This window comes from Choloepus didactylus, chromosome 1 (assembly GCF_015220235.1).
Source record: "Choloepus didactylus isolate mChoDid1 chromosome 1, mChoDid1.pri, whole genome shotgun sequence".
Lineage (NCBI taxonomy): Eukaryota > Metazoa > Chordata > Mammalia > Pilosa > Megalonychidae > Choloepus > Choloepus didactylus.
In genome coordinates this window covers 127,647,322-127,657,331 of record NC_051307.1, presented here as the reverse complement: position 1 = coordinate 127,657,331, position 10,010 = coordinate 127,647,322, and positions in this window count along the sequence as shown.

Here is a 10,010-nt window from a genome sequence, read left to right as displayed (position 1 = left end):
TCCCTTATTTTGCCTTCTTTGAATAAAAGTTCATTATATGCACTGAACTCTAATATCACAAACATTTTTAAAGCATAATTATTAACCAAGGCATTTCAAAAATTGCTATTAAAATTCATATTTTGTTAATTTTAAGTTAAGTAGCCAATAACATTGACATGATAACCATAGTTTTAAAGTAAAAAATGGTGACTCATTAAGGATCAGTGCATACTTTACATAAGTGATTATTTTATATGACTAAGTCATATTTATTTGAGATCATTTTTTCAGCATGTGGAAAGCTTAAATTTTTGTTATTTAATTCTCTATATTGTATGACCATTTTCTGTTACAACAAGATTGATTAATATTTTAAAAATTAGTTTTTCCTATTTCTGTGCAATCCCACTATTTCTGATTCCACCAGCTGGGAAGCTACCTTTGTTTCATTATTTGGAAGCTAATTAAAGAACCATTTGCAACAACATGTTTAGAAACAAGCCAAGCATAGTTCTGAAAATTCCTAATGGCATATTCTCTTCATTCAAGAGAAAACACTCTCAAAATTGAAACAATGTTACTAAGTAGATTAACCCCAGTTAATTCTGAACCCATAATAATTTTAAGTTTGAAAATAGAACCCTGTTTTTCAGAATCAGAGGGTACAGGGAAGAATCTAGAGTCTTATGGACTGGTAATTCTGCAATGTCATTGAGTCTCATTCATTTCTTCGACCTGGCTATACCATTGGAAGTAACAAATCTGGAAATAACAATTCTTTGTAATCTCCTTATGAGCTCACACTGTTATTATTAAGGTTAGGAAAGAAAATGTATTTTGAAGTGCCGATTCATGATCTGGAGTATAGCGTGCCTGCAATTGTTAGCTGAATCCGTATATGATATACAAGTTTTGTTATGGAGGAAAATGTCCAAAAATTTTAAAGGGTTGGAAAGGTTGAGGGTATACTTCTGGGTGAAAACAGAATGGCATTGAAAGGAGATATGAGAAAAATGAGGTAACAAATACATTACAGACACTAATACATTAAGCACTTTAAACAGCTGTCTCTCTAGAGAGGGAAAGAGAAGAGCAGAAGTGATTTTACCTACCCTTGTATGTTGAGATTACATGTGCTTCTCTATTTATGTGTGTACCTATACTCATATAATATGTTATGCTAATGTCACAGATGTGTGTTATGGTGAAGAACTAATGGACATAATATTTTTAAATCAACTCTACTGAAGTACAAGTAGCATAAAATAAAATTCACCTTTTTAAAGTATACAGTTACATGAGCTCTGAGAAATGTACATGGCCAAGTAAATGCCACCACAATAATGAAATACATCATTTCTATCACACCGTAAATCTCCCTGGTATTCCCTTGCAATCAAGTTCCCTGGCAACCACTGATGTAATTTCAGTCACTATAATTTTGCCTCTTCTAGAATATTTACATAAATGGAGTCATACAGTACAGTTTTTTTGTGTTTAGATTTTGTCATGTAGTATAAAACAGCTGAGTTCATCATATTGCCTCATTTATCAATAATTTTTTTCCTTTTTTATTGCTGAGTAGCATTTTATTGTATGGATACAATTGGTCTAACTATTTTGGTTATTTAACTATTATTTGGTTACTTGTGACTTCAAGAAATTTGCTCATTTAATCTAAGATGGAAAGTTCATTATTTAAAGTTATTCATAGTATTTCCCTTTGAGCCTTTAGTATATGTAAAATTACTAATAATCATAATTCGTGTATTTTCTCTATTTTTGCCTGATCTGTCTGGCTAGGGCTTTTACCAATTTCATTAATCTTGAAAATGTTTTGGCTTCCTTGATTTTGTCTATTCAATTCCCTATTTCATTATTTTCTGCTCTTACCTGAATTATTTCCTTCCTTTTACTTTGGATTTGATGTGTTCTAGATTCTCCTTTCTAGCCATATGTTATATGTTCTAGATTCTCCTTTCTAGCCATATATGTAAAACTGGATTTAGAGAATCTAACTGTCCAAAGTTAAGGACCAACTCTAAGATATGGCATCAGGGGGAGGAAAATGGTTTACTCCTTAGGACATCTAGCTCAGATGTTTCAAGAATTTCCCTGCATTACATAAATCTAGTTCCTGTCTTTAAAACTCTGTGTCCTCAAGTGACTATCTTCTGTTTTCAGCCAATCTAGGCCCATGTTCTCAAAAATGAGAGAAAAGTTTAGGCTTTATGGCTAAAAACCATTAATTCTCAAGTATCATATTCAAGTACATCATTATCATACAGAAGTACTCCTTTAAAGAAATTTTCACCTTCTCCATATTTTCAATGCTTTACTAACTCATTATTTGAGTGCCTTAAATTTGTCTGCAATAGTATATTCATCTACAATATTCTAAATGCTAAGTAACAAAGTGTTAACAACATCAATCCCCTGTTCTACTAGGGATATAAATATATATTTTTATGAAGCAAATTTGCTTTATACATCTAGTTGCATATTTTCAAGTATTTTTATGTGTAAACTCTAATTAAAATTTACACATAATCTTTAATATTTAAAAATGGTATCTAGTACTAGTTGTTGAAGATACAGGTAGAAACAAAAATTGTAAAGCAGGACTATAAACAATCATGGTTGTAGCCTATGTAAGCTTTGGAACATGTGTGGCTAATACTCTTTCCTTTCTCCAGCAGTACACATTTCCTCACTGTGTAATAATTAAAGGTTACTATTTTAAAATAACTTCTATGATGAAATAACTGTATATGTAGTTTGTATAAATATATATTTCACATTTTAAATTTTATTATTATTCTAGAACATTGTAAGATTATAGAGGTTATTTTCCTTGGAAAATGTTCTGCATTAAATTTGTGACTCCTCTAATGTCTTTTCACTACTTCACTGCTATGCAAATGAACATAAGTATGATTTAAAACTTGTGTTTAATTGACATTATATAAACAGACTAACAAACACAGTATTAAACTGATATTTTTTTTTTACATACACTTATGCTGATATTGCCTCTCATTATAATTATCATCCCTGCTCTCCCTCTCACAAGTAAGAAAATAGTTAAGTTCTTTGTGTGGTACTATAAATATATTCCATTTTAATTCCTGAGAGTTGTGAAGGAGATAACCAGACAACCTGACTATTTCACTGTGTAGCAACAAATGCTATTATTTGTATGATAGTTTTTTCAACCATTTCTATGATTGTTAGGTAGATGGCCTTTAAATCTTATTTTTTTTAATACTATTTGTTTATAAGCCCCTGAAATAATGGATGGAGTTTACTTTAATCCAACTACATTGAAAAACATTTTTTTTGTTGTTGTTGTACCATTGAGTGTCAATAAGACATAGGAGTCTGGAAGCAGAGAGCTAAAGGAGAGAAAAACAGTGTCAGAAGATGGATAAAATAATTTTCCCTATATGATTTGATTCCATGTTTATGAAAATTCTGCAAAGGTAGGCATTTATTATCCTCATACAGGCAAGGTAGCTGAGACTTAAAAATATGAAATTTACCCTCATGAGGTAGTATACCTAATAAGTAAACTAATATGTAAACTGCAATTCAATGAAGGTATTTCTAACTCCAAAATTGATACTGATTTCACAGAATTCTAGGCAAATTTTGAGGTAGCTTGGATAATGTAAACTGGACTTTGAAACATTTCAGCCACTCAACAAAAGATTTTGGTATGTATCAACAAAGGGAATTATAAATAAGGAAAACTCACAAACCACCATCCTGCAAATAAAAAGCAAAGCAGATTGGTTTCACAATTTAAAAAAATATAGTTCAACTTACAAAGCAATTACGAAGTATTAGACAATTTTCTAATTTCATATTAGGTAAGCAGTTTTATTATCATTCCCAAATTAACTTCTGAGTGCTCTGACCACTTCTTTTAAATTAGGGGCCACTTGATAATCCATTTTTTGAGTCAGAGATTATTTCATTCAATAGTACTCAAAATGTATTTTCTTGACTAGCAGCATCCACATCACCTGAGAACTTACTAGGAATTGTAAACTCTGAGATAGGGCCCAGAAATCTGTGTTTTAAGAGGCTCTCCAGATGATTCTGATGTACATTAGAGTTTGGAACACTTGTAATAAAGAAACAACCCGAGTCTATCAAAAGAGCATGTAAGTAAATACATGTGGTGGGATGTGAGGTGATGGAAAAGCATGGATCTTGGTACTCATCTTCTTAAATGGTATAATTTGTTTCAATATGTTTCATCAACTCTTACCTCTTACCTCTGCTCCAATGTAAGTTTAGAATTTTACAATATATTTTGCTTATATGGGAGCAGTGGTCATCCTATACCTTGTTAACTGTTAAACAGTTCCATTGGCTAAGTACATGCTTACGTTGGATGCTGCAAGTATATGAAAGCAATTGCACTCATTGCGCAAATCTGAAATCCATCCATTTATTCCTTCTGTTGCATATGTATGCATATGCATCCAAGTGCTCATGTACCTCACATTTTCAGTATCAAGAAAAATGAGGTTCACAAAGGAGTACAAGACATCATCCCTCCACTCTAAATGTTAATATCTTTTTGGGTAAATAAAGCAAATTAGAAATGTAAAATTATAACTTTCCTAGTACACACAACCAGTAATTCATGGCCCTGGGCTTCTTAGACAAATGGAAGCTGAATCCTGAGCCACTGCTTGTCACAATGTGCTCCACTGTGTTCCACTGCCTCCAGAATTCACTAGCATAGACTGGATGGATGGATTCCATAAGGACAGTGCAGTAGAGGAAGACCAGAGGAGCAACGCTTTCTCTGCTCATTTCATTCTTATGTCTGAAATGTTTTTTTTTCCCCCAATCCAGGCTTATAAAATTGTAATTATGCCTCTAGAAGATTCTTCTAAGAGAATTCCCTCATGCTCCTATGCAAGCACACTGCATCCATATTCTGAATTTCTGTAGCAATTTAGAAATACTGAAAACGTTAAGAAAGCATGTGGTAAAAATTTAAAATAATACAAGAGTCTTGAAAATGAAATTCCCTGTCCCCAGAGACAACCACAGGTGGTAAGTTATGCATCCTTCCATTGATGACGTCTTCTTCAAATAGAAGCATAAATTTGTATTAGTATATGTGCCAGTTTGAATATATTGTGTTCCCCAAATGCCATTATCTTTGTGGTCTTGTGGGACAGACGTTTTGGTGCTGGTTAGATTTGCTTGGAATGTGCCCCACCCAGCTGTGGGAGGTGACTTTGGTGGGATACTCCCATGGAGGCGTGACACCACCCATTCAGGGTGGGCCTTGATCAGCTGAGCCATATAAAACATGCTGACTCAAACAGACCGGAAGGAGTGCAGCTGTGAGTGACTTTTTGAAGAAGAGCAAGCTTGCTAGAGAGGAATGTCCTGGGAGAAAGCCATTTTGAAACCAGAACTTTGGAGCAGACGCCAGCCACATGCCTTCCCAGCTAACAGAGGTTTTCCAGACGCCATCGGCCATCCTCCAGTGAAGGTACTTGATTACTGATGTTTTACCTTGGACACTTTATGGCCTTAAGACTGTAACTGTATAGCCAAATAAACCCCCTTTTTATAAAAGCCAGTCCATCTCTGGTGTTTTGCATTCTGCAGCATTAGCAAACTAAGACAGTATATATTTGTTTGTATATTCTTGCTTCCTCTCTCCCTCACCCTCTTACTCTCCACCTCTCTTGCCATACTCCTTTAAAGATACCAAAGATATAAATCTTTTACTATTAGATTTTTCACCTAATAATAAATCCTACATACAACTCATGTCTACATATAAAGAGTAGTCTACTATTTTTTAAGGCTTAATAGACTTGTGCTGTGAGGTTGTACCATAGTTCATTTAACTAGCCTGCTATTCTCTGATATATAGATTATATCCATCCTTTTTTCCTATTATAAACCATATATCCAGTGAAAATCCCTGTGTATACATCAGTTCATATATATACAATCATGGCTTTTAGATAAATTCCCTGAAAAAGAATTGTGGGGTTAAAATATGTATCTGTTTCAAATGATCAAACTGATAAATATGGCAGTTGTACTTATTTTTGCACCTACCAGAAATATATGAATGTGCTTTATAATACATATCCACATGAACAGTGTGATATCAAACTTTCTGATCTTGAACAGACTGCTATGTGAAAACATGGTATATGATTTTAGTTTTATTTTTGTATTTTTCTCTTATCAAGGCCATTGACAATATATTTAAGAGTTGCTTATTTCTTTTGCTGTCAACTCTTTACTCTTTTTCCTCCACACTATTGAATTTTATATAATTCTTACTGATTTATAAATTGTCTTTATAGTTTAAGGATGTTTGCACTTTTTCCGATAAAATAAACTTGCAATTTGTAGCCCCAACTTATCTTTTGAATTTTAACTTTGTTTATGATGGATTTTACCATACAATAAATTTTTATTTGTAAATGTTTTCTTCTTTCTTTTGTCTAGTTGCATTGGGTAGCATCTATAAATCAATGTTAAATTATAGTGATGTTAAGGGACATCTTTATGATAATGAAAATGTTTCTCCTTTGTCTTTCATTTCTCATTTACAATGAAACTAGTTTTGGGGTTGTGATGCATTTATGTATTTCATGTTAATAACATATCCTTCTATATTAAAATAGAAATAATTTTTAATCAGTAAAGAAAGGTGATTTTCTGAATACCTTCTCTTGTGTCTATTGTGATGATTATGCTATATTTTTTTACATAAATTACTTATGTGAAGAATCATTTCAAAGCATTTCATTAGCACTTCCTTCATGATATCTATCACATCTTAACTTGTAATATGAGTTTAAATTGAATGTATGATATTTCTCCACTAAAATATGGTCCTATCCTTGAAGATGGCATCTGATTAATCTTTATATCTGTCTATAACAGAGTAGAGTGTTCCACATGTTAATTAAAAGTTATTTATCTAATATATGGATAAATGGGTGAATAACAGTATTTATCTAATATACGGATAAATGGATTAAAATACAGTATTGATCAAACGACTGTATGCAAGGCCAAAGGAAAAGTTAAATTTTGGAGATACATCAATATGCCAAAATTGAACAAAGTGAATATCAAAGTTGAATTGCTATGATTATGTAGATACAGTTCCTAGCATAGTCTTTTGCATGTAGTGATGAATATAAATATTAGAAGACTGTATATGAAGATCTAAACACACACAAAAAATTCCACATATGTCATTTTGATTATTCATATTCTTCTTCAAAAAATATTGAAGTTCATAATATTTATCTTCTTTTCCTCACCATTTGGAATTTTTTGTGATTTTTTGTGATTTTTTTCTAGAAATATGATTTTATCAATTAGATCAGAATACTTAAGAGGAAGAGAATTTAAAAACCCGAATGATGAGCTATTTTGAAATTAGTTGAAAAAATCTATAAAATGTGTTTCATTAGGATTAAGTCTAATATAGAAATTTAAATAGTCAATATGACAGTATAATTAGCCATAGGGAAATGGAAAACACTGTATCTGGGGAATGTTTAAAAATTGCCAAAATTGACTGGGGTTGGGGAGGATGAGGCAGATAATATTATCAAGAAAACACCACCATTTTCCCCTTTATAAAGTAATTCGCTTTTGTTCAAGAATGATGTATACATCATTGTGCATATGTGACACAAAAATAAACAGCTTTTAAATATGTTCATAAGCTTTCTCTTCTGTTATTATTGGTTTTTACTTTACCAAGGAAACAAGAGACATTTAAGGGGACACTCAGATATATTTAAATATATGCAGATTCTAAATGTAAATGATGCATTCATCTATGTGCATTAGAGTATATAGATATTTATGTGCATATCTGCATGTATAGCACGGCAATATTGAATTTCCCAGGAGCTAAGTGTAACGATATTAAACAGGCAATGGGTACCTTAAACACAATCAAACTCCATTAATGAAGTGCCTGAAGGTATGACATCTCACAGCTCAGCTGAATCTGTAGTTTGGGGCCTATTTGATCAGTAATTTTCATCTGTCCCTCATATGAAGAGACTTCATAAAATCTTACTTCATTTCTCCACAACAGAAAGGATAGAGCATGAATGAGATCTAAAAAAACAAAGGCTTAGTGTTTGATTCTAATACAGTTGGCATACTGTCTTTAGTTTATTTTTTATTAACTCCAAGAACAAAGGAGTGATAAATTAGTAGAGCCAGCGGCCTCATTAATTGTTTGAAAAGAGAATTTGGTGCCATAACATTAGTTTAAATAAAGAGATTACATATGATCTTATCCTTCATAGATTCCAATAGACAGAAGCTTAGGTACTTTAGTGCAAACTTTTCTAAAGGTTCTAGCATAGATATCTTTACAAAAGTAACCCATTCTGGTCTGGGAAAATCTGACTTGAGTAATCAAGGAAACCAGATGCCTAGACAATAGAAAACTACAATCTATACTAGGAAAAATGAAGGTATGGCCCAGTCAAAGGAACAAACTTACACCTCTATCAAGATACAGTTGAGATATTGTTTCACTTTAATGAAACAATCTATTAAAGATTTTCAAAGAAATATGATAAATCAAAACAAAAACCAAATCAATGAGTTCAGGGAAGATATAACAAAAGATACAAAGGCTATAAAGAAATCACTGGGTGAACATAAGTTAGAAATCAAAAGTTTGAAAAACACCAGGCAGAACATATGGAAATGAAAGGCACAACACAAGTGGAGACATAAAACAGCAGATCTCAAGAGGCAGAAGAAAACACTCAGGAACTGGAGAACAAGACACCTGAAATCCTACACACAAAAGAACAGATAGGGAAAAGAATGGAAAACTATGAGCAACATCTCAGGGAACTGAATGACAACATGACACACATGAATGTACGTGCTATGGGTGTCCCAGAAGGAGAAGAGAAAGGAAAGGGGGCAGAGGCAATAATAGAGGAAATAATTAATGAAAATTTCCCATCTGTTAGGAAAGACATAAAATTACAGATCTTTTACAGATCGAAGAAGTACAGCATACCCAAACAGAATAGATCTAAATAGACCTATGTCAAGACACTTACTAATCAAATGTCAAAGACAAAGAGAGTCCTGAAAGTAGCTAGAGAAAAAGCAATCCATCACATACAAGGAAGCTTGATAAGATTATGTGTGGATTTCCCAGTAAATGCCATGGAGGCAAGAAGGAGGTGGTGTGATATATTTAAGATACTGAAAGAGAAAAACCACCAACCAAGAATCCTATATCTGGCAACCACTGTCCTTCAAATATGAGGGAGAGTTTAAAATATTCTGTGACAAACAGAAAATGAGAGTTTGTAAACAAGATGCCTGCTTTACAGACAGATAGGAAAAGACAGGAGTGAGAGGTTTGGAACACAATTTTGGGTGATGGTAGAACAGAGATGAAAGTATGATGACCAAAGATGACTGTGAGTATGGTTGAAAGAGGAAGGTTAAGAGCATGTGGGACACCAGAAGGAAAGAGGAAAGATATAATGACTGGGATGTATAACTCAGTGAAACCTAGAGTGCTCAACAATTGTGATAAAATGTGCAAACATGTTTTTACATGAGGGAGAACAAATGAATGTCAACAGTGCATGGTGTTATAAATAGAGTAATATTCTGTTTATTAACTGAAACTTTGTATTATGCTTCCTTTAATGTAACACAGGCAATATACCAAAGCTAAATATCTATAAGAGGGGGACATAAGGGAGGGGTATGGAACTCTTGGCATGGGTGATGTTGTCTAGCTCTTATTCTACTTTAGTCTAATGCTATCTTTCCTTTTGTTGGTTTTTAGCAACCATGTTTTTTTCTTTCTCTCTTTTTCTCTCTCTTTTGTCTCTGTACTTTTGTTGATTCTTCCTCCTTCTTTGTGAAAGAAATGGAGATGTCCTTATACAGAAAGTGGTGATGGTGGTGAATACATAAATATGTAACTATACAGGGAACCATGGATTGTTTAG